The sequence below is a fragment of the Tamandua tetradactyla genome, chromosome 8 (genome assembly GCF_023851605.1).
Source record: "Tamandua tetradactyla isolate mTamTet1 chromosome 8, mTamTet1.pri, whole genome shotgun sequence".
NCBI lineage: Eukaryota > Metazoa > Chordata > Mammalia > Pilosa > Myrmecophagidae > Tamandua > Tamandua tetradactyla.
The window spans coordinates 81,658,824-81,685,401 of NC_135334.1; the positions used below are offsets into that span (position 1 = coordinate 81,658,824).

General features: G+C 39.2%; 1 protein-coding gene and 1 long non-coding RNA gene across 6 annotated transcripts in view; one reads left to right on the forward strand and one right to left on the reverse strand.

Moving 5' to 3' along the window:
* Positions 1 to 26,578, forward strand: part of LOC143644635 (olfactory receptor 5M5-like) — a 384,306-nt gene that overhangs the window by 70,912 nt on the left and 286,816 nt on the right. The gene's annotated exons all lie outside the window — the stretch shown is intronic.
* LOC143644630 (uncharacterized) lies at positions 10,860 to 26,292 on the reverse strand. The gene is made up of 3 exons (XR_013156793.1): positions 25,779 to 26,292; positions 20,552 to 20,648; positions 10,860 to 11,783 (listed from the first exon to the last, which is right to left on the reverse strand). It is a non-coding gene; the product is annotated as an uncharacterized LOC143644630 (long non-coding RNA).

Consider the following 26,578-nt stretch of genomic DNA (forward strand, 5'->3'; position numbering starts at 1 on the left):
CCACCATGTAGCTGGATGGTCACCTCGGGGAATGGTGCCATATTGGGGGCTGAGTGTGGGTCTTTGCTGCTGGCAGATTGGGCCCTCAGCAGTGGCTGTAGCCAGGTCAGCCTTGGCGAGTGGAAGTCCATGTTGCTGAACCCATGCATAACCTCCATCCCTGATACCATGACCACTTTGTTCATGAGCCCATGGGACATTGACAGAACATTCTGGGGAAAGAGGCTGTTCTAGTTTGCTAGCTGCCAGAATGCAGCACACCAGAGACGGATTGGCTTTTAATAAAAGGGGATTTATTTCGTTGGTTCTTCAGAGGAAAGGCAGCTAACTTTCCACTGAGGCTCTTTTCTTATGTGGAAGGCACAGGATGGTCTCTGCTGGTCTTCTCTCCAAGCCCCTGGGTTCCAACAACTTTCCCTGGGGTGACTTCTTTCTGCATCTCCAAAGGCCTGGGCTGAGCTGCAGGTGCTGAGATGAGGAATGCCGAGCTGCTAGCAGTGCTACATTGCAATCTCTCATTTAAGCACCAGCCAATTAAGTCAAACGTCACTCATTACAGCAGACACGCCTCCTAGCTGACTGCAGATGTAATTGGCAACAGATGAGGTTCACGTACCAAGGTTCACGTACCATTGGTTTATGTCCGCAGCAACAGGACTAGGTATGCTCACCTGGCCAAGTTGACAACTGAATCTAACTAACACAGAGACTGACTAGTATCCACAGAACAGGTCATCTTATTCACTTGATTATTAAAACCTTCCTCTCCTGAAATCATCCTCTGGTGCACATTCACATGGGACACAAATATGTTCATGTTTTTAGCCCATTCAAAAAGGTCTGTCCACATACCTGTTCTCCACACCTCTTTGTCACCAATTTTCCACTTATGTTCTTTCCAAGTCCCTGACCATCCAGCCGAACCATTAGCAACAGCCCATGAGTCAGTATATGAACACACCTCTGGCCAGTTCTCCTTCCAAGCAAAATGAACAACCAGGTGCAGTGCTCGAAGTTCTGCCCACTAGGAGGATTTCCCCTCATCCCTGTCCTTCAAGCACACCCCAAAAAGGGGTTGTAGTGCTGCAGCTGTCCACTTTCGAGTGGTACCAGCACATCGTGCTGAACCATCTGTAAACCAGGCCTGAGTTTTCTCTTCCTCAGTCAATTCACTGTAAGGAATACCTTATACTGTAAGGAACTCCCCAAGAGGCCATAGCTCTGGTCTGCGAAAGAGAAGGTAGTGTGGCAAGATTGGAGACCATGGGTATTTGTATCACTTCCTCATGTAACTTACTTGTGCCTTCAGGACCTGCTCTAGCCCTATCTCATATATACAATTTCCATTTTATGATGGAGTGTGGCTGCACATGCCCAACTTTATGGCTTTGTGGGTCAGACAACACCCAGTTCACGATAGGCAACTCAGATCTCATGGTAACTTAGTGGCCCAAGGTTAAGCATTCAGTCTCTACTAAGGCCCAGTAGCAGGCTAAAAGCTGTTTCTCAAAAGGAGAGTAGTTGTCTACAGCAAATGGTAAGACTTTGCTCCAAAATCTTAAGGGTCTGCACTGTGATTCTTCTATAAACAGCATCTCTCTTTGCTACTGACATTTCCAGCACCATGGATCTGCTGGATTTTATGGTCAAAGTGGCAAAGCAGCTTGTACAGCAGCCTGGACTTGTCACAGAGCCTCTTCTTGTTCAGGTCCCCACTCAAAATTAGCAGCTTTTCTGGTTATTCAGTAAACGGGCCAGAGTAGGACACCCAAATGAGGAATATGTTGTCGCCAAAATCCGAAGAGACCAACTAGGTGTGCCTCTTTTTTGGTCGTAGGAGGGTCCAGATGCAGCAACTTATCCTTCACCTTAGAAGAGATGTCTTGACATGCCCCACACCACTGGACACCTAGAAATTTCACTAAGGTGGAAGGTCCCTGTATTTTTGTTGATATCTCTCATCCTCTGACATGCAAATACCTTATCAGCATGTCTAGAGTAGTTGCTACTTCTTGCTCACTAGGTCCAATCAACATGATATCATCAATATAATGGACCAGTGTGATGTCTTGTGGGAGGGAGAAATGATCAAGGTCCCTGCAGACAAGATTATGACATAGGGCTGGAGAGTTGATATACCCCTGAGGTAGGATAGTGAAAAGTATATTGCTGACCTTGCCAGCTGAAAGGAAACTGTTTCTGGTGGTTCTTACTAACAGCTATTGAGAAAAAAGCATTAGCCAGATCAATAGCTGCATACCAGGCAACAGGGGATGTACCGATTTGCTCAAACAATGATACCACATCTGGAATAGCAGCTGCAATTGGAGTCACCACCTAGTTGAGTTTACGATAATCCACTGTTATCTTCCAAGACCCATCTGTTTTCTGCACAAGCCAAATAGGAGAGTTGAATGGGGATGTGGTGGGAATCACCACCCCTGCATCCTTCAAGTCCTTAAGAGTGGCAGTAATCTCTGCAGTCCCTCAGGAATCTGATATTACTTCTGATTTACTATTTTGCTAGGTAGGGGCAGTTCTAGTGGCTTCCACTTGGCTTTTCCCACCATAATAGCCCTCACTGTATGAGTTAAAGAGCCAATGTAGGGATTCTGCTAGTTAGTATGTCTATTCCAATTACGCATTCTAGAACTGAGGAAATAACTACAGAATGGCTCCAGGGCCCCACTGGACCCACAGTAAGATGGGCCTGAGCTAAAGCTCAATTAATCACCTGACCTACATAAGCCCCCACTCTGATTGGCAGACCAGAGTGATGTTTTGGTTCCCCTGGAATTATGTCACTTCTGAACCACTGTCTAATAATTCCCAAAATATCTGATCATTTCCTTTTCCCCAATGCACAGTTACCCTAGTAAAAGGCCATTGGTCTCCTTGGGGAAGGCTTGGAGAAAGATTAACAGTATAAATCTGTGGCAGTGTAACAGGGTTTTCCCCAAAGGGACCTGGCCTACCCTTCATTCAAGGGGCTCTGGGTCTGTAAACTGTCTCAAGTCTGGAAATTGATTAAGGGACCATGACTCTGTGTTTTAGTAATTCAAGTTAGACTCTGTTCACTTGACCAGGAACTCTTTTGTTTATACAGCTCAAACAAGAATTTAGTAGACTGCCCTTCTGTTGTACTTCTAGGTACCCCATGATTTACTAGCCAATGCCACAAATCTTTGCGAGTCAGATTATTTTGACTCCTGCTTTGAGTTTGCTATCTATTATAATAGTCACGTCCACCCTGTCTTTGGTGATTAAGTGCTGCCACCTGACTTCTGCCAACTTGGGATCTGGTCGTCCCCATTGTGTTTAAGGATTCCAGCTCAGTGACAGCAGTTTCCACAGTAATATCTGACCTGCAGAGAAGTGAAACTACAGAGCTTTTCAGGGATGATGGCACTAGTCACGTAAATTTATTTCTCACTCTTCTGGTAAAAGGTGCATCCTCCAGACATTCCTGGGGTGTAAGAGCAGGCTTTGCATGATAAATTCATTCTAACATTCCAATCTCTCTAAGCCTCTGGATCCCCTCATCTACATTATACCAGGGCAGTTCTGGCATTTCAACCTCAGGTAATGTCAGCTACCTTTTGATTCATGTTTCAGCCAACCATCCAAACAAACTATTAATGCCTTTCCTAACCCCTCAAGCTATAACATTGAATGCAGAATCTCTGCTTAGTGGACCTATATCAATAAGTTCAGCGTAATCCAGCCTTATATTCCTCCCACCATTATCCCACACCCTTAAAATCCATTGCCACACATATTCCCCTGATTTCTGTCTATATAAATTAGATTACTCACACAGTCCTTTTGGAGTAGAATGTACCTCCTCATGTGTTATACTTTGTACCTCACCTTTAGGGGCCTTTTGGGACTTTAGTCTAGTTATGGGTCTGGAAGAAATGAGGGGTGGTGGGGGTGGGTCATGAAAAGAATTAAAAGTCTCTTCCAAGCCATTTACTTCAGCGCATTCATTTGCAGTTTCGTCTAGTGAAACGGGATTAATCACTCTAGGGCTAATCCCTTCAGGTGGAGGTTGGTTGGCCAACTCCTCAAGGCAGGCTGGAGGTGGGGCAGCTATATCCTCCAGGCAGACTATTACAGGGTTATCTAGAGAAGACTCAGCATGACCTAGATTTTCAACCTCGTCACTGACATCATTATCCATTCATATGTCACCATCCAATTTTTCAGGTTCCCACTCCTTTCCAATCAGTGCCCCCACTTTAACAGCAGATACCATCCAAGATTGAGGTTTCAATTTGTGTTGTAAAGTTTCTACTTGAACGATAAGATACTGAGTCTGATTTTCGGAGAGCTCAAGTCTACGGCTACAGGAAATAAGATTTTCCTTCAGTACACTCACAGAAACGTCTGCATCTGTCAGACAGCACTTAAGCTTCTCGTTTGAAGACTTAAGCTCATCCTTTTCACTCATTAATGTATACAGTGTATCTAACAACAACCAGCCAACATCTCTATACCTCCTATTTCCATAAAACTCTGTAAAGGTGTCAAAAACATTATCCCCCAGAGTCTGGCTTCATACAAGTGAAACATTATAAGAATCGAATGGCGATATTGTGAGTATCTCTTTTGCCAACTCACTCTGGATTGGCAATGTCATTCTGATTATGGGAATCAGAGTCCTTAGTGCCTTTGAGTCCAACCAGAGTAGAAAACCATTCGTAAAAACCCATTTTTAAAATTCTGTTTCTTAAGAACCAGTCCTGGTACCAAGTTGTATTAGTTAGGGTTCTCTAGAGAAACAGAATCAACAGTAAATATTTGTAAATATAAAATTTATAGAAGTGTCTCTTATAACCATGGGAACATAGAGTCCAAAATCTGTAGGGCAGGCTGTGAAGCTGATGATTCCAGTGGAGGGTCTGGATGAATTCCATGGAAGAGGCTTGCGGGCGAAGCAGGAAAGAGAGCCTATCTCTTCTGAATCCTCCTTAAAAGGCGTCCAGTGATTAGATTAAGCATCATTCATTAAAGAAGACACTCCCCTTGGTTAATTGCAAATGGAATCATCTGTGGATGTAGCCAATGTGATCATTACTCATTGCAAAAGATAGGCCAGCACTTGCCCAACCAAATAAACAGAATACCACCACTAGGCCAAGTTGACACATGATCCTGACCATGACACCACTCTTTCATTTTCAGTCTATTTCTGTTCTTGGGTCTTAGATAAGTCTTTTGTAAGCAGCCTGTAGAGGGATCATACTTCTTAACCTTTTCTACCAAACTGTATCTTTTAACTGGTGAGTTTAGTCCATTAACATTCACAGTTATTACTGTAAAAACAGTTCTTGAATCTGCCATCTTTGGTGTTTGTTTTGTTTTGTTTTGTTTTGTCAAATCTATATATCCTTTTCCCACCTTCTCTTTGTATCCTTTTAGTTACCCTTACTCATATTCTTCAATCCTGTACCCTCCTCCAGAACCCCCTCTCTTTTCTTTTTCTTCAGCCGACAGAACTCCTTTTAGTATTTCTTGTAGGGCTATTTCCTGTTGACAAATTCTCTCAGGCTTTGTCTTCTGTGAAAATTTAAAATCTCTCTCTCTTTCTTTTTTTTTTTTTTTTTGGTTGTGCAAGGCCCTCGAAGTGAACCCTCTCCCTCACTTTTGAAGTTCAGTTTGTCTGGATACAGAATTCTTGGCTGGAAGTCTTTCTCTTTCAGGACCTTAAATATATCATATCATTGCCTTCTCACCTCCATGGTGCCTGTTGAGTAGTCTGAATTCAGTCTTATGTGGTTTCTCTTTTATGTGGTGTGTTGCCTTTCTCTCACTGCTTTCAGGATTTTCTGCTTCTCTTTGACATTTGACAGACTGATTAGTATGTATCTTGGAGTAGGTCTATTTGGATTTATTCTGTTTGGGATTCATTGGGTTTCTTTGATTTGCATATTTGTATATTTTATAAGGATAGGGAAGTTTACCCCCATTATCTCCTTAACTAATCTTCCTAGCCCTTTATGCTTCTCTTCTCCTTGTGAGACACCGATGGCTCTTATATTTGCATCCTTTGTATTGTCCATCTTTTCCCTGAGATCCAGTTCAAATTTTCTCATCTTTTTTGCCATTGTTCTTTTGTGCGTACATTGTCCTGTCCTCTAGTTTGTTTATTCTTTCTCCAGCCTCTTCAAATCTGCTGGTGTGTGTCTTGTTTTCTTTTTAACTTTTTAAAATTGTATAATGTAACATATATACAAAGCAAAGGAAGAAAAAAGCAATAGTTTTCAAAGCACTCTTCAACAAGTTGTTACAAGACAAATCCCAGAGTTTGTTAGGGCTACCATACCATCATCTCAGATTTTTCCTTCTAGCTGCTGCAGAATATTGGAGACTAGAAGGAAAGTATATATTTTTATCATCACTTTTTCTTTTTTTGTGGAAAATAACATAATTGCAGAAAAGCAATAAATTTCAATGCACAGCACAACAAGTAGTTGTAGAACAGATTTTAGAGTTTGATATGGGTTACAATTCCACAATTTTAGGTTTTTACTTCTAGCTATTCTAAGATGCTAGAGACTAAAAGAATATCAATTTAATGATTCAGCAATCACTGTCATCCACTAAACCCTACCTTCTCTGTATAACTCCACCATTACCCTTGATCTTTCTCCCTTGCTTTATTTGGGTTATGCCCACCCCAATTTTTTCATGTTGAAAGGGCTATCAATAATAAGGGGTAGGGAGATGAAACTAGCTGATGTCTGGAAAAGCTGGGCCCTCTAGGGCAGATTGAACTGTCCCTCATAAGACATGTTCAAATCCTAATCCCTGATCCTGTGGGTGTGAATTCACTTGTAAATAGTATCTGTGAAGATCCTGTTAATATGAGGCCAAACAGAATCATTGTGGACTTTCATCCAATATGACTGGCATCCTTATAAAGAGAGGAAATTTGGGTATGAAATTAGAAGCAGAAGAAGCTGCAGGAGGACATAGAAGAAAACAGATTAACATGTCATAGAAGCAGAGATTTTCAGGAAGCCACTACCAGAACTCTGTACACTTTGCAGAAAGCATGGCCTACTGATAACCTTTTGAACTTGTAGCCTCCAAAACCGTGAAGCAATATGTTCCTATTGTTTAATCCAACCAACCTGTGGTATTTGCTAAAGTAGCCCTGGCAAAGTGAGACACTGTCTAACATACTATGTTTATTTATTCATGATTCATGTCTTGCTTTTGTCAAGACTTTATATCTTTCTCCTTTAAGTTATTTCTAAATATTTTATAGATTTTTAACTATTATGAATGATATTTTAGAATTTATTTTTCTAACCAGGTATTGCTAAAATGAAGTATGAAATAATCTAGGAATGTTTACTTTACTAAACTGTCTAAATGATAAAGCTGTATCATCACATCATTTAATCTTCACAACAACCTTATGAGATTGGTATAAATACAATGCCCAATTTAGAACTGATGAACATGAGGCTTGAAGAGCTTGAGACATTTATTCAAGGTCATTGCCAACATCTTACTCCAAAGCTTGAAAACATCTCCTTGGAAGTGGGAAGTAAAGTGAGATCAGAGTCACTATTTGCATATATACAACCTGCCTACCTCAGTGAATGGTTTTAACAGTGTTTTCTTCTTTCACCTTTTGAATTGTTGTCAGGAGTTACCATGTATTTTCATTACTGTAAATGCCTTAGGAGTCACCAAATTCCACACATCCTGTTAGCCACTGTCAACATCACCACTGGACTTCTCTGTCCAGTTTCCTTCTCCTGCTCAGACTATAAACTATGAAGTGGCTTGTGCTCCATGTGATAGGTTTTTTCAGAGAAGTCCACACAGCTTAGCTATTAGTCATCTAGTGCTGTAGTGCTTTTATGGGGTTTTAGGGCATAGCCAAATATATCCTCACATAGAGTCAGAATTATTATTTCTTCTGATCAATAGGCCATGCTTCTCATTGTGACTTATTCTACCAGAATTTGTTTCTCACTAAAAAAAAAAAAAAATTGTTATTCTCTCTGGTGTTTGTTATCTATCCATTGTTGGGTCTTTAAGGGAGCTCTAAACTATGAGAGATTCTAGATCTGTCTGAATGCCATTTATAGATCAGGATCATATTACTGTCAGAGGTTCTGGGGTTCCACTGCAAGTAAAAAGATATGAAAAAGCACCTAATTAATTTCCCAGAATATTTTCTGATGATTAAAAATTTCCTGGATCTTAATGAGGCTAGTTTTAATGAGCACACAGAAGCCTAACTCTATTAGTCAGTTTAACAGAAACTTAGCTACTACCCCATAAAAATATAAAGCCACATATTATGTAAATAATATATACATATAGTAATAATAATGGGTAGGGCGATGGTCACAGAAAGAGTAGGAAAAAATACCTGTAACTTACTGGAATTTTAGTATGTGCATTTGTTTGCAATGTAGTAGTTTCTCATAAAATTCTCACAGAAATTTTTTCAGCTTTTAAATTGTTTGCATTTGGATTATTACACCAAGCTTCAGAGAACCTGGGTAACTAGCTCCTAGATGAAAAACTAATAATCTGATCCAGTTATTCATATCCAATTCCATGTGTAATATCCTGTATAGGTGGGTGTTTAAACCTAAGTTAAAGCTTGTGGCTTACTTCCAATATCAAATCATATCTCAAGAAACACAATTCAGCAACCAAGCAATTTCAGGAATATTTCTATTGTGAGGAGATAGTGGTAGAGATAGTAGTGATTGAGAGCATGATTCTTGAAATGTCCAACTGTTCTGCTACTAACAAGCTGTGGAAACTTTGGGCAAGTTACTAAATTTTGCACTTAAGTTTGCAAAATAATGAAATCTACTTTAATGGTTGGGAGGATAATATTTGTGAGTTCATAAAACACAGTATAATACCTAGTATCTGTCCACTTACGTGTTTCATGGAGTTTATCCTTCTTCTATGCTAGCCCCATTGTCTACTTCATCTTTAGTTTGGTAGCTGCAACATGGCTGCAGAATTTGTAGGCATCACATCTAGACTTAACTACATCCAGAGAATAAATGGAGAGCTCTTGTGTTCTAGTTTGCTAGCTGCCGGAATGCAATACACCAGAGACAGATTGACTTTTAATAAAGGGGGATTTATTTCATTAGTTCTTCAGAGGAAAGGCAGCTAACTTTCAACTGAGGTTCTTTCTTATGTGGGAAGGCACAGGGTGATCTCGGCTAGCCTTCTGTCCAGGCCTCTGGGTTTCAACAGCTTTCCCTGGGGTGATTTCTTTCTGCATCTCCAAAGGCCTGGGCTCAGCTGTGAGTGCTGAGATGAGGTATGCTGAGCTGCTTGGGCTGTGCTAAGTTGTGCTCTCTCATTTAAGCACCAGCCAATTAAGTCAAACATCATTCACTGCAGCAGGCATACCGCCTAGCCAACTGCAGACGCAGTGAGCAACAGATGAGGTTCACGTACCATTGGATCATGTCCACAGCAACAGAACTAGGTGCCTTCACCTGGCCAAGTTGACAACTGAATCTAACTACCACATCTTGTTATGGAATTTTCTTTAGGAGAGAATAATCTTTTCCTAGAAACATCATTTCTCTCACTACCATTTCCTATAACAAAGAGAATAAAATTATTCTTGGACTAGTCAGGTCTACTTCTGGAACTGGAGGTGGACTCAACTTTCTATGACTCACATGTGTGAGTATGTAAAGGAAGTCTAGATATTTGACCAAAATCAGAGCTCTGCCAGGAAGGAAGAAGGGGAAAATTGATACGTGGACATCTAATAGTGTCCAGAAAATAAATATAGAATCTAGGACAGGGATCTGAATCGTAGGTTAAGTTTTGGGAGTCATCAACATACAAACTGAGATGAAAATTGTAGTCATAAAAAAGATAAATTCTGTAGAATGTTTTCATAAGAAGAGCTCCAACAGCACAATCCTTGATAGCATAAATATTTAAGGGTTGAGAATAATTTATTGAATTAGGAAGTTATAAGACACTGGAAACTTATGTAAGATTTCTTTCAAGAGTTTAGAAATTGCAAACAATGAACACTTACAGAATATGGAATCTGTAGTCAGATAGGCTGCATTTGAACTCAAACTTCAACACTTAATTAACTTTAGTTCCCTAATGCATGAAATAATATTTTTAGTAAAAATATCTTAGGAGTATTGTGACTCTTAAATAGAGACTAGTGGGTACACAGTATATTTTATTGGTGGTTATTTCAAAAGATTAGCTATGAAAGAAATGATAGATTATATCCAGATAGAAAGATAGGTAATAGGTAGATATAGATGTAGAAAATCTAGAGCATTTATGTCTGCTAAATAAAAGGAGTCAGGAGAGGAAATAAAGTACATAAAATTAAGAATAATTACGGGATCTAAGGCCCTGAAATGACAGCAGGAAAAAAAATTCAGACTACAGAGTATATTATTTAGAACTCTTATGGTATAAAATACTGTAGTAGAAATAAATTCTATATAGCTCAAGCAAAATGGAAGTTTATTTTAAGGATCTACTGCAGAGAACCCAAAGAAATGATGTATTTTGCCCTCAGACTCAAGCTAGACCCAGTAACTGAGGTACTCTAGAGAAGCAGGAAGTGTTCTCTTTCTGTTTATTGCTTTGCTGTTTCTATTCTTCCTTCCTGGGTAAACTGACTCTGCCTTGCTTCCCAGACCATATGGTGGAAAATAGCCACCAGTACCAATCAAATGTTATCTCTTATGTTTAATTGATCATTCATTCATTCCTTTAGTACCTGCTCTGTGCCAGGTACTCTGCAATGTTCTAAAAAAAAAAGTTTAAACAAGGAATATATGATCCTTTCCTTGACCCGCCCCGCGGGACAGACGAACCTGGACCTGAGGGAGGGAGTGAGAATTGGGGGGACAAGAGACACAGAGAATGGAGACAAGACAGGATTCTGATCAAGTCTCAATTTATTGAGGGCAAATCCAGGGTATTTATCCAGCGGGACGGGGGAAGTGCCTTGTATCAGGCGTTAGCAGGTGATAGGCATTGCACGGTGGCTAGGCCAACCCGCAGAAACTAAGATAGCAAAGGCGGCTTGGCCGAGGCTAGTCAGCAGGTTTCTGGGCAGAGCAGAGCAGACATGAGAAAATAGAAACTTTACTTGAGATAAAAACTTAACTTGATTTAGTATCCAAGATGGTGTTGGACCACAAAGTGGTCAGTAGATGGCACCAGACACCAAGATGATGGCCGGCACACTGCCGGTGCCATAAACGGCTCCCCACAGGTCCCCCTTTTTATTTTTTTAAAAAGATGGAGACTGCAACAACGGCCTATCCCAAGGGGACTGTGCCTCTCTTAAGTCGGGACACCACAAAGTAGGCAATCTGCAACCTTACCCGTCATGGAGGTTCAAGGCAGCATAAGGCCAGGCCTCTGTCTGAGGTGGTGGATTGCTCAGACTAAGGTGTCCAGTTGCCCGTCATTGGCTACCCAGTCCTGCACTTTGGGATGTGCAGATGGAGTGTTTTTTATAGGTGTTCATTACCATCGCAACTTTGCTGTGGCCAGTCTAAAATAGTGGACCTGAAGGGGCTGCATTTTTATGGCATTTTAGTTATTGTTTCAAGAAGGCCATCACTTTATTGAAGAGGATAGGTCCTAGCGAAAATAGTATTAGTAAGCCAAGTAAAGGTAAGGCAATAGTCTGTGATGATGCGTTGACGGTAGTTCGCAGGAGAATTCTTCGATTAGTTCTTTCAATACTTAAAGTCTTCTTATTTATGCCTGTAATAAATCTTAAACAAACAGCTTAATAATTAACATATATGCTAGAGGGTAAATTACAGTTCAGTTATAGCATCATCGGAGATAGGGCTTGAGGGAGGAATAGGTTGATAATGTTTCATAAGCATCATGTGAAAAGTATCAACTCAAGTTTTAATGAAAGCCAGGAGGCACTTGAATATGCATGAACCTATAGATATTAAGAGAAGGATGATAAGAAGGGGTCCTAAGATGGAAGAAATCAGGGTAGTTAGCCATGGGGATTTATAAAACAATTGTTGATACCAGGTTTCTTGGGCTTCCCGCTCGCATTTACGGTTTGCAATTCCTTCCCTAAGCTTGGTCATAGATTCTTTAACTATGCCGGAATGGTCAGTGTAAAAGCAACATTCCTCACCTAATGCAGCGCAAAGCCCTCCTTGCTTAAGGAAAAGTAGGTCTAAGCCTTTTCTGTTTTGGAGAACAACTTCTGATAGGGACGTAAGAGATTTTTCTAGATGAGTGATAGAAGTTTCAATGCGAGTTAAGTCATCGTCTATTGCAGCTCTTAGGTTGGAGAGGCTTTGTTGTTGAAGGGAGATTGAGGCGATGCCGGTACCTAGGCCAGCCACGCCAAAAAGAGAAGCAAGGGTAACGGCTGTGATGAGCTCTCTTTTTTCCCTATGCATAGCTGGAAGCCGTGTATCCCAATATTGATAAAGGTCCTCTTCGTTACAGAAGAGGATATGGGGCAACAGTGTTACTAAAACACACATTTCTCTTGTTTCAGCAAGAGCCTTCCTTGGCACACAAGGGGTAAGCCCTGTAGAAGAACACAGCCATTTTGCCCCTACTAGGGGAATATAGTATTTACCTTGTGATGAAGAGAACGATTGTGCACAGACCTTCTTTAGGGAGATGGGGACTTTACCAATGCAATGCCCAGAATGAAAAACAGATTGCATGGTAAGACCAATTTCTCTGCTATGCCAAAGACATTGGGAGGGATTGTCCTCATTAGAAATATTAAATGAGGCATTAACGGCTATGGCATCATAATTAGGAGGGTGGGCAGAAAGACACAGCTAACAACTGCGAGTAAGATTGGGCAAGGAGACAACTTCCTGGAAGATGGCGGCTTAGTAAGACGCGCGGATCTTAGTTTCTTCTCCAGGACACCTACTAGGGGAGTAGAAACGATACAGAAAGCACCCAAAGCCACAACAGAGATAAAAAAGACAGCGTACCCCATCCTGGAACGGCTGGCTGGCTGAGAGAAGCAGCTCGGGTGAGATCGCCGAGGCGCGCGGGCCTTACCGGGCGGGGTGGCAAGCGGCCGGAGTTACTCCCTTCCCCCTTCCCGGGCCGGCTGGGAGAATTGGAGAGGTGGTCCCCTGAAACCAAGGCGACTGGCGCCCACACCACGCGCAGCCCCCGGACCAACTGAGAGAATTGGATCGGAAACCCCCAGGCCGCGGAGAACGGTGACCCCGTGACTCCCGGGGAACGTGCACTCTCTCGGGCGGGCCGCTGCCGCTGGCGCCCTCCCGCCATGCTTGTTGCCCAGGGCCGACTAGGAAATTCGGACGGGCTCTTTCCCTGGCTGCGGCGACCAGCAACCCTCCCTGCGTTCGGACCCCGGGCCGGCTCAAGCCGCTTCGGCTAGCGAACCCCCAGGACGGCGAGAGTTTTCCAAAGTTTAAGGTCCCACAGCTCCTTTTACTGGTGGGACCCGCAGACAAACGTGTGCCACGAGCGCCACCTACTGGGCAGGATAAGAAAAACAGAACCCAGAGATTTCACAGAAAAATATTACAACCTTGCTGGGTCCAACACCAAGAGAAATCTGAATAAATGCCCAGACGCCAGCAGCAGAAGATAACTGTCCACGCTCAAAAGATTGAGAATATGGGGCGGGCCGCGGTGGCTCAGCGGGCAAGAGTGCTTGCCTGCCATGCCGGAGGACCCCGGTTCGATTCCCGGCCCTAGCCCATGTAAAAAAACAAACAAACAAACAAAATATAATAAAACAAGAAAATGTTTAAAGATGTTTCCCTTTCTTCCTCCCTTCCTTCCTTCTCTCTGTCTTTCCTTCCCTTCCTTCCTTCTCTCTGTCTTTAAAAAAAAAAAAAAAAAAAAAGATTGAGAATATGGCTCAGTCAAAGGAACAAACCAATAGCTCAAATGAGACACAAGAGCTGAGACAACTAATCCTGAATATACGAACAGAAATGGAAAACCTCTTCAAAAATGAAATCGATAAATTGAGGGAGGACATGAAGAAGACATGGGCTGAACATAAAGAAGAAATAGAAAAACTGAAAAAACAAATCGCAGAACTTATGGAAGTGAAGGATAAAGTAGCAAACATAGAAAAAATAATGGATAGCTACAATGATAGATTTAAAGAGACAGAAGATAGAATTAGTGATTTGGAGGATGGAACATCTGAATTCCAAAAAGAAACAGAAACTATAGGGAAAAGAATGGAAAAATTTGAACAGGGTATCAGGGAACTCAAGGACAATATGAACCGCACAAATATACGTGTTGTGGGTGTCCCAGAAGGAGAAGAGAAGGGAAAAGGAGGAGAAAAACTAATGGAAGAAATTATCACTGAAAATTTCCCAACTCTTATGAAAGACCTAAAATTACAGATCCAAGAAGTGCAGCGCACCCCAAAGAGATTAGACCCAAATAGGCGTTCTCCAAGACACTTACTAGTTAGAATGTCAGAGGTCAAAGAGAAAGAGAAGATCTTGAAAGCAGCAAGAGAAAAACAATCCATTACATACAAGGGAAACCCAATAAGACTTTGTGTAGATTTCTCAGCAGAAACCATGGAAGCTAGAAGACAGTGGGATGATATATTTAAAATACTAAAAGAGAAAAACTGCCAACCAAGACTCCTATATCCAGCAAAATTATCCTTCAAAAATGAGGGAGAAATTAAAACATTCTCAGACAAAAAGTCACTGAAAGAATTTGTGACCAAGAGACCAGCTCTGCAAGAAATACTAAAGGGAGCACTAGAGTCAGATACAAAAAGACAGAAGAGAGAGATATGGAAAAGAGTGTAGAAAGAAGGAAAATCAGATATGATATATATAATACAAAAGGCAAAATGTTAGAGGAAAATATTATCCAAACAGTAATAACACTAAATGTCAATGGACTGAATTCCCCAATCAAAAGACATAGATTGGCAGAATGGATTAAAAAACAGGATCCTTCTATATGCTGTCTACAGGAAACACATCTTAGACCCAAAGATAAACATAGGTTGAAAGTGAAAGGTTGGGAAAAGATATTTCATGCAAATAACAATCAGAAAAGAGCAGGAGTGGCTATACTAATATCCAACAAATTAGACTTCAAATGTAAAACAGTTAAAAGAGACAAAGAAGGACACTATATACTAATAAAAGGAACAATTAAACAAGAAGACATAACAATCATAAATATTTACGCACAGAATCAGAATGCCCCAAAATACGTGAGGAATATACTGCAAACACTGAAAAGGGAAATAGACTCATATACCATAATAGTTGGAGACTTCAACTCACCACTCTCATCAAGGGACAGAACATCTAGACAGAGGATCAACAAAGAAATAGAGAATCTGAATATTACTATAAATGAACTAGACTTAATAGACATTTATAGGACATTACATCCCACAACAGCAGGATACACCTTTTTCTCAAGTGCTCATGGATCATTCTCAAAGATAGACCATATGCTGGGTCACAAAGCAAGTCTTAACAAATTTAAAAAGATTGAAATCTTACACAACACTTTCTCGGACCATAAAGGAATGATGTTGGAAATCAATAATAGGCAGAGTGCCAGAAAATTCACAAATACGTGGAGGCTCAACAACACACTCCTAAACAACGACTGGGTCAAAGAAGAAATTGCAAGAGAAATTAGCAAATACCTCGAGGCGAATGAAAATGAAAACACAACATATCAAAACTTATGGGACGCAGCAAAGGCAGTGCTAAGAGGGAAATTTATTGCTCTAAATGCCTATATCAGAAAAGAAGAAAAGGCAAAAATTCAGGAATTAACTATCCATTTGGAAGAACTGGAGAAAGAACAGCAAGCTAACCCCAAAGCAAGCAAAAGGAAAGAAATAACAAAGATTAGAGCACAAATAAATGAAATTGAAAACATGAAAACAATAGAGAAAATCAATAAGGCCAGAAGTTGGTTCTATGAGAAAATCAATAAGATTGATGGGCCCTTAGCAAGATTGACAAAAAGAAGAAGAGAGAGGATGCAAATAAATAAGATCAGAAATGGAAGAGGAGACATAACTACTGACCTCACAGAAATAAAAGAGGTAATAACAGGATACTATGAACAACTTTACGCTAATAAATACAACAATTTAGAGGAAATGGACGGGTTCCTGGAAAGACATGAACAACCAACTTTGACTCAAGAAGACATAGATGACCTCAACAAACCAATCACAAGTAAAGAAATTGAATTATTCATTCAAAAGCTTCCTAAAAAGAAAAGTCCAGGACCAGATGGCTTCACATGTGAATTCTACCAAACGTTCCAGAAAGAATTAGTACCAATTCTCTTCAAACTCTTCAAAAAAATCGAAGTGGAGGGAAAACTACCTAATTCATTCTATGAAGCCAACATCACCCTCATACCAAAACCAGGCAAAGATATTACAAAAAAAGAAAACTACAGACCAATCTCTCTAATGAATACAGATGCAAAAATCCTCAATAAAATTCTAGCAAATCGTATCCAACAACACATTAAAAGAATTATACATCATGACCAAGTAGGATTCATCCCAGGTATGCAAGGATGGTTCAACATAAGAAAATCAATTAATGTAATACACCATATCAACAAATCAAAGCAGAAAAATCACATGATCATCTCAATTGATGCAGAGAAGGCATTCGACAAGATTCAACATCCTTTCCTGTTGAAAACACTTCAAAAGATAGGAATACAAGGGAACTTCCTTAAAATGATAGAGGGAATATATGAAAAACCCACAGCTAATATCATCCTCAATGGGGAAAAATTGAAAACTTTCCCCCTAAGATCAGGAACAAGACAAGGATGTCCACTATCACCACTATTATTCAACATTGTGTTGGAGGTTTTAGCCAGAGCAATGAGACAAGAAAAAGAAATACAAGGCATCAAAATTGGAAAGGAAGAAGTAAAACTATCACTGTTTGCAGACGATATGATACGATACGTCGAAAACCCGGAAAAATCCACAACAAAACTACTAGAGCTAATAAATGAGTACAGCAAAGTAGCAGGTTACAAGATCAACATTCAAAAATCTGTAGCATTTCTATACACTAGTAATGAACAAGCGGAGGGGGAAATCAAGAAACGAATCCCATTTACAATTGCAACTAAAAGAATAAAATACCTAGGAATAAATTTAACTAAAGAGACAAAAAACCTATATAAAGAAAACTACAAAAAACTGCTAAAAGAAATCACAGAAGACCTAAATAGATGGAAGGGCATACCGTGTTCATGGATTGGAAGACTAAATATAGTTAAGATGTCAATCCTACCTAAATTGATTTACAGATTCAATGCAATACCAATCAAAATCCCAACAACTTATTTTTCAGAAATAGAAAAACCAATAAGCAAATTTATCTGGAAGGGCAGGGTGCCCCGAATTGCTAAAAACATCTTGAGGAAAAAAAACGAAGCTGGAGGTCTCGCGCTGCCTGACTTTAAGGCATATTATGAAGCCACAGTGGTCAAAACAGCATGGTATTGGCATAAAGATAGATATATCGACCAATGGAATCGAATAGAGTGCTCAGATATAGACCCTCTCATCTATGGACATTTGATCTTTGATAAGGCAGTCAAGCCAACTCACCTGGGACAGAGCAGTCTCTTCAATAAATGGTGCCTAGAGAACTGGATATCCATATGCAAAAGAATGAAAGAAGACCCATCTCTCACACCCTATACAAAAGTTAACTCAAAATGGATCAAAGATCTAAACATTAGGTCTAAGACCATAAAACAGTTAGAGGAAAATGTTGGGAGATATCTTATGGATCTTACAACTGGAGGCGGTTTTATGGACCTTAAACCTAAAGCAAGAGCACTGAAGAAGGAAATAAATAAATGGGAACTCCTCAAAATTAAACACTTTTGTGCATCAAAGAACTTCATCAAGAAAGTAGAAAGACAGCCTTCACAATGGGAGACAATATTTGGAAATGATATATCAGATAAAGGTCTAGTATCCAGAATTTATAAAGAGATTGTTCATCTCAACAACAAAAAGACAGCCAACCCAATTACAAAATGGGAAAAAGACTTGAACAGACACCTCTCAGAAGAGGAAATACGGATGGCCAAGAGGCACATGAAGAGATGCTCAATGTCCCTGGCCATTAGAGAAATGCAAATCAAAACCACAATGAGATATCATCTCACACCCACCAGAATGGCCATTATCAACAAAACAGAAAATGACAAGTGCTGGAGAGGATGCGGAGAAAGAGGCACACTTATCCACTGTTGGTGGGAATGTCAAAGGGTGCAACCACTGTGGAAGGCAGTTTGGCGGTTCCTCAAAAAGTTGAATATAGAATTGCCATACGACCCAGCAATACCATTGCTAGGTATCTACTCAAAGGACTTAAGGGCAAAGACACAAACGGACATTTGCACACCAATGTTTATAGCAGCATTATTTACAATTGCAAAGAGATGGAAACAGCCAAAATCTCCATCAACAGAAGAGTGGCTAAACAAACTGTGGTATATACATACGATGGAATATTATGCAGCTTTAAGACAAGATAAACTTATGAACCATGTAATAACATGGATGGACCTAGAGAATATTATGCTGAGTGAATCCAGCCAAAAACTAAAGGACAAATACTGTATGGTCCCACTGATGTGAACGGACATTCGAGAATAAACTTGAAATATGTCATTGGTAACAGAGTTCAGCAGGAGTTAGAAACAGGGTAAGACAATGGGTAATTGAAGCTGAAGGGATACAGACTGTGCAACAGGACTAGATACAAAAACTCAAAAATGGACAGCACAATAATACCTAATTGTAAAGTAATCATGTTAAAACACTGAATGAAGCTGCATCTGAGCTATAGGTTTTTGTTTTGTTTTGTGTTGTTTTGTTTTGATTTTACTATTATTACTTTTATTTTTTTCTCTATATTAACATTCTATATCTTTTTCGGTTATGTTGCTAGTTCTTCTAAACCAATGCAAATGTACTAAGAAATGATGATCATGCAGCTATGTGATGATGTTAAGAATTAATGATTGCATGTGTAGAATGGTATGATCTCTAAATGTTGGGTTAATTTCTTTTTTTCTGTTAATTAAAAAAAAAAAAAGAGAAGGGATAATTGGAGATGAAGGGATACAGACTGTACAACGGGACTGGATATAAAAACTCAGAAATGGACAGCACAATACTACCCAATTGTAATGCAATTATGTTAAAACACTGAATGAAGCTGCATGTGAGGTATAGGTTTTTTGTTTTTGTTTTTTTTGTTTTTTTTTCTTTCTATTATTGTTTTAATTCTTATTCTGTTGTCTTTTTATTTCTTTTTCTAAAGCGATGCAAATGTACTAAGAAATGATGAATATGCAACTATGTGATGTTATTAAGAATTACTGATTGTACATGTAGATTGGAATGATTTCTAATTGTTTTGTTAATTCTTTTTTTAATTAATAAAAAAAAATAAAATTAAATTAAAAAAAAAAAAAAAAAGATTGGGCAAGGAGGAGTTTAAGGAAAGGAAAGTAGCTTGTAGCACTGGCCAGAGTGGGTTATCAGCTGGTCCAAGTGCAGTGGAAGAGTCTGTATTATTAAGAGTAACAATAGTTGTGGTACAGGATGACTCTTACTTGACTTGCGAGAAGGAGTAGTTGGAGGCAGGGGCACAAGCACTTTATTTGGCCCAATGGCAGTTTGCTGTATTGTTTCCTTTTTTATTCTAATAAGACCTCCCAGGTCAAACCCTTCCACATAGATCCTGATGCCCCAAGTTCTACCGATCAGCCAAGAGGGATTATTAGGAAGCTGTACGGTAAACTTTAGTTTTTCACAGTTTGATTTATCATATAGGTAATTAATGGAGTGGTCACGAGGTTTGCATCCAAAAGGAGCCCAAGTTAAAGTTAGGTATTGATCAGCAGAGGGGGGTTTTCAAGCGGTGGTTAATGTTTCACACCCCCAATATGGACAGTAATACTGGTTGGGAACATTGCAATACCATTTTCCAGGGTTAGAGGACGGGCACAAATAATACTGGGCTTTGTTAAGGCATGATGTGCCCTCCCGAAGCAGAATCAGAGTGCAAGCATAAACAATGAAGGAGGGGCGGCCTGTGGTGATCTGGGTCTGTACAATTTTTGAATCTTCCATTGTGCTAGGGTCCATTTCCAAGGCTGGTGGGGGTTGGAATCGGGGATAGAGAAAGAATCACCCAAGCTATTAAGCATACTTAGTAGGAGAAAGTGTAGGGTGGCAATTTTGAATGGCAGTAAGCTTAACAAAACCATATTGATAAAGGCTATTGGTTTCCTTGATTAAGGAAAACAGATTAGTAGGATGATGCACCCTGCAGCGCATAAATATGCTATGGCAAGTAGAATTCTTTCTAATGGATTCCAATCCTCAGGGGTGACTGTCGCTAGTCCGATTGCAAACAGCAGAGCAAGGGAACCAATCAGCAGTAAGAGCAAGGGATTCATGTGATTTTAATGAGAGGGTATTTACCAGTAGATGGATTCTTAGACTTCAGTCGTCTGTCAGCTTAGCCGTTGTTGAATAGGTTACAGCAGGGCTTGCCGGTTTATTAGTAGGTTCAGCTGTGCTGGAGAAAGAAAGAGAAAAATGCCTTTTCTCAGGGCAACTTTTTTGCCCTGGACAGATTGTTATTGTCTATTTGTTTTATTAATCGCTCTGGCAACCATCTGGCTGAATCAAATTCTTTGGAATATATACAAACTGATCCTCTTCCCCATATCAGGACCGGATCCGGTCCTCGCCAAATGTTATCCAGTGGATCTTTCCAGAGGACTATGGCGAACTGTGTTTTTGATTCTGTGTGCCAGAATTGTTCTGCAGCAGAACATCCATCTCGATCCAAGATTAAAAAATTTAAAATTAAAAGTGAATGTGAAAGTAAATTTCTGGGTGACTTTAAAAGTGAATGTGAAAGTAAATTTCTGGGTGACTTTTTAGTGGGGTACCACTCCCCCTTTTTAATTTTTTCAATGGTGGTTTTTAAAGATAAATTTGCTCGTTCTACTATTCTCTGTCCTTGTGGATTATATGGTATGCCTGTGGTGTGTTTAATTTGCAGCTGTTGACAGAATTTTTGAAACATTTGACCTGTGTACCCGGGACCATTATCAGTTTTTATATGCTGAGGAATTCCCAGCGTAACCATGGCTGCCAACATGTGTGCAACAATTTATTTTCCTGCTTCACCCGTTTGAGGTGTAGCAAATATAAATCCACTAAAGGTGTCTACATTGAGATGCACATATTTAAGATTACCAAATTTGGGGATGTGTGTTACATCCATTTGCCATAATGCATTGGGCACTAGACCTCGGGGATTAACCCCTAGAAGTGGTGTAGGTAAATGTGTGATGCAACTTGGACACTGTTTAACTATTTGGTGTGCTTGTTCTCTGGTGATGTGAAACATTAGCCGTAAGGTGCGAGCATTAAGGTGATACAGCTTGTGAGCTTCAATAGCTTTTGTGATTAAGTCAGGTAATTGGTTGCTAAGGATAATATTTGCACAGCACATAACATGCGTAGCCTGATCAGCTAATTGATTCCCTAAGGATAGTGGTCCAGGGAGGTTAGTATGGGCTCTAAGGTGACCAATAAAGAATTGTTGGCTTCTGCTTTGAATAAGAGATTGTAGCTGAATAAACAGACAAGCTGCTTGAGAAACATTTTTAATTTGAGCTGCAGTTTTTAATAATGGCACAGATTGAACAATATAAGCACTATCTGTATAAAGATTAAAAGATTTGTTTGGATAAGCCGAAAACACTGCTATGATTGCTTGCAGTTTTGTTAGTTGAGCAGAATTACAGTGTGTTTGGAATTGAATAACTGTATTATTAACAACATAAGCAGCGATCCCCAGTGAGGACCCATCAGTAAAAATTAAGAGAGCATTTTTTAAGCGGCTGCAAGGAAGTTTTAAGTGGAAATATAAAGTCATGAGTGCTAAGAAACTGCAAAAGTTTATTATTAGGGTAATGATTGTGTATTTGGCCTAAATAGAAAGCACAAGCAACAGGCCAACAATCTGTAGTTTGAAAAAGCCAATTAACCTGTGTCATAGTATATGATTGAATAATTATGTTTGGATCTTTACCAAAATATTTAACACTTTGTTCTCGACCTAAAAGAATGATATCAGCAACTGCCTGATAGTAGGGATAAATAGTCTTTGCAGGAGGAGCATGCAAGTGAACCCACATAATAGGTGCTTTTTGCCAAAACACAGCTGTAGGTGTATAAGCTGTTCGACAAATTACTAGAGCTAATGGTTGAGTATAATCTATAAAAGTAACAAATTGTGATTGAATAGCTTGCTCTACTTTATCAATTGCTTTACGTCCTTCAGGGGTGATGGTCCTATGGGAATTGGGGTCAGAATTTCCCTGAAGGAGGTCAAATAATGGTTTGAGATCTCCAGTGGTTAATTTTTTTTTTCTTTTTTTTTTTTTTAAAGAGAGAGGGAGGAAGGGAAGGAAAGACAGAGAGAAGGAAGGAAGGAAAGACAGAGAGAAGGAAGGAAGGGAGGAAGAAAGGGAAACATCTTTAAACATTTTCTTGTTTTATTATATTTTGTTTGTTTGTTTGTTTTACATGGGCTGGGGCCGGGAATCGAACCGGGGTCCTCCGGCATGGCAGGCAAGCACTCTTGCCCGCTGAGCCACCGCGGCCCGCCTCCAGTGGTTAATTTTAAGTAAGGTCAGAGCCAATTAATATCTCCTAAAAGTTTCTGAAAGTCATTTAACGTTATTAATTTGTCCAGTCTTAGTTTCATTTTTTGGTTGATGATTTTATTTTCACTTAAGTGAAATCCTAAATATGTGTATGGGTCTTGTAACTGAATTTTATCAGGAGCTATTTGGAGTCCATGAGATGCTAAAGTTTAGTTAGATCATGATAACATTTTAAAACATCTTGACCATTATTTCCTGCTATTAATATATTATCCATATAATGAATAATGTATAGAGCCTCCCATTTTTCTCTAATGCTGGAAATGGCTGAACTTATAAATTTTTGATACAAGGTGGGGCTATTAGCCATACCTTGGGGCAGAACTTTCTATTGATATCTTTTTATGGGTTCTCTGAAATTAGTGGATGGTACACTAAACGCAAAACGCTTTTGATTTTCTGGATGTAGGGGAATGGTAAATAAACAGTCTTTTAGATTTATAATGATTTTATAATGATTAAAAGGAATGGCTACAGGAGAGGGCAATCCTGGTTACAAAGCTCCCATAAGTACCATAGTTTTATTTACCACCCTTAAGTCCTGTAATAACCTCCATTTTCCTGATTTTTTCTTAATGACAAAAATAGGTGTATTCCAAGGTGAATTACTTTCAGTAATATGACCTGCACTAACTTGTTCCTGTACTAACTGTTGTGCAGCCTGCCCATTATTATTATCATTAGTAAAGATGGTAATAGCTAGCAGGGAAGCTGGAACTATTTTAGACAAAATCCGTTGTGTTCATTTTTAAAAATTACAAAAGTTTTAACATAACAAATGATTATTCATTTGTCCTTAAAAGTCACTTAACGCTATTTGTCAAAAAGTATTGAAGGTAAACAGAGTTCACACACTATGCGATTAATAAATCAAAATCTCCTTGTAAAATATTAAATGGGTTCTGTAACATATAATTAAGAATTCTTAAAGTGGCAGGTAGAAAAAAAAATGAAAGCAGAGTGTTAATAATGATGTGTCCATAATAAATCGACTAGATACAAAATGAATTTATTAGATTGATTGAAAATGAATGTAGGGGTGAGGATTTTTTATAATTGGTTGTGTGTTTTTGCTAATTTCAAATTTGGTACATGCAGTTTTTATGATATTTTTCTACGATAGTGGCTGAATTCCAATTTGCTCACATGACCGGGCCCAGTTTGGTCCTCTGGGAACTGGCTAGGGACCAAGAGGAGCTTTCTGGGACCTAGATATCTTTATGAAAGTACATCTCTCTCTGGGAGGATAGCCAGTCCTCCCAATTAGAGCGCACATTGTAATTGTTTCTTTTCAAGGTCATGTGATGGCAACATGAGCTGCATGTAATGGCAACATTAGGTGAATAGAACAGATGCCACAAGTATATTCTTTCTTGCATTTAGCTTTTAAATTTGATTTGTTTTTAACTTAAGTCATAGTTATTTTGGGATAAATTTAGTTTATACCTATGTAGTTTATATAAACACTGGATAAAGCATTAAAATATTTTGGCTTAAAGAAATTTAGGTATTTATATGATTTGAATATTATTTAGTCAGTAATAGATTTATTTACAGCAATATTACTTAGATTAATAGAAACAGTTTTTTGCCAGTATAATGATACCCAGAAGAAAATCAGTGTATTTTATACAGATAATGACATGATAAATTAACGTAAGCTATTTTGATAAAACATAGATTCTTTGCCTTTTACACTGATTATTTAGAAAAAAATTTTTATATCTATTAAGAATCCAAGAAAATGTTGTTGTTTTAGACTCATTAACTCTTTCATGATTTTGACCATAATTTCCACCTTTATAAACCTTCAGTAATTATTATATTAGTTCAGGCTTTGTCTTACATTTTTCTCATTTTGTAACAATTACTCATTTTATCTTAAGATAAAACTATTGTCTTTATTAATAAAAATACATCATTCATATTTTTATATGTAAATCATTATTTTAAACAAATATTCTACCACATATAATTACCGTCAAAATTAAATTTGTTAAAATAATGTTAGATACTTAGAATATTTTAGTTAATGCATCTTTGAAACATTAATATATAGTTTTAACAAGAATTTTTAGTTTTAAAGTTCTGATAATATATTTTTCTTTTCAAACATGAATAGGAGCTAAACTCATGGCTAGTTTCCAAATTGCTGTTTGTCGAAAATTTAAGTTAACAAAAGGAGATGGGGCTGCCATTCCCATTCTGAGTCATAGGATTTTATCTGCAACATTGGTATAAATTTCAGTAGAATAATTATTTTGATTAAACTAAGGTAACTTAACACTTTGAGTCAGAACTATAATCTTGAATTGTACACCCCTTGGGGACTAATTTGTTATAATTTCATAGGACCATTAATGAGTACTGACTCTTGTTCTGCAGTGATCCTATTGAATGTTTTTTGACTCAGATGTATATGAATTTTTATATAAAGGCAGCTTATTAAGAACTTTTTCTTTGCTAAAGGTATGGTAAAGAAGCAGTCTTGTAAATCTATCATAATAATAGGAAACATTACAGCCATTATGCTGAAGCCAATAACATTTTTGTGTGACATGTTTAAAAAGTTTCTTAAGTAGAGCATCAGAAGCCTCCATATCCGTGTAGTGTAACAATTTCTTAAGTAAAGATAAATATTCCCGTTGTATCGACGGTAAGTTGCTCATTATAAGACATAAATTTAAAAGCCCTCCCAAATTCCAGGAGGCGTGTACACTTTCGGTTCTTCAGTAAAGGTATATTCCTATGCTGTGACATAAAACATAAATCCAAAAGCCCCTCACAAATTCCAAAGGTGCTTTATCTCTTGTGGGAACCAGAGACAAACTTCTTTTAAAAATTCAAAACATTTCAACAAATCTTTAACTTTAACCTTTACTCCCCGTGTCTTTAAAGCATGTTAGACCTTCTACAAAAGTTTCATGCTAATTGCTTGCCCCATAATTGCGCTGAATACTCACTGAGGATCCTGTCTGCAGGGCAGGTTCCCCGGCAGTGTCCTCTATGCTGCTCCTCTTGAGCCTATTATTCGCGCCTTATTCTTCTATGTCGACCCGGCCGGGGTTTCACAGTCAGCGTTCTTCACTGGACCCCTCGTACTCAGGTCCCTGTTTGGGCGCCCCTTGAGCCGACCCGCGGGACAGACGAACCTGGACCTGAGGGAGGAAGTGAGAACTGGGGGGACAAGAGACACAGAGAATGGAGACAAGACAGGATTCTGATCAAATCTCAATTTTTTTGAGGGCAAATCCAGGGGATTTATCCAGCGGGACGGGGGAAGTGCCTTGTATCAGGCGTTAGCAGGTGATAGGCATTGCACGGTGGCTAGGCCAACCCGCAGAAACTAAGATAGCAAAGGCGGCTTGGCCGAGGCTAGTCAGCAGGTTTCTGGGCAGAGCAGAGCAGACATGAGAAAATAGAAACTTTACTTGAGATAAAAACTTAACTTGAGTAGTATCCAAGATGGTGTTGGACCACAAAGTGGTCAGTAGATGGCGCCAGACACCAAGAGGATGGCCGGCGCACTGCCGGTGCCATAAACGGCTCCCCACATTTCTTCATGGATGTTATAGAAGAGTAGGTAAGAAAAACATGAAGCTAAGTTTATATCAGTAGCTATGTAATTTAAATGTGATGACTACAAAGCATACTTCAGGTTTCTCTGATACTGGTCACTAGGAGACTATGACTTAGTCCAGGGTGTCGGGGGAGGTTTCCACGGTAAAATGACTTTAGACTCAAGACCTAAGGATGACTAGGA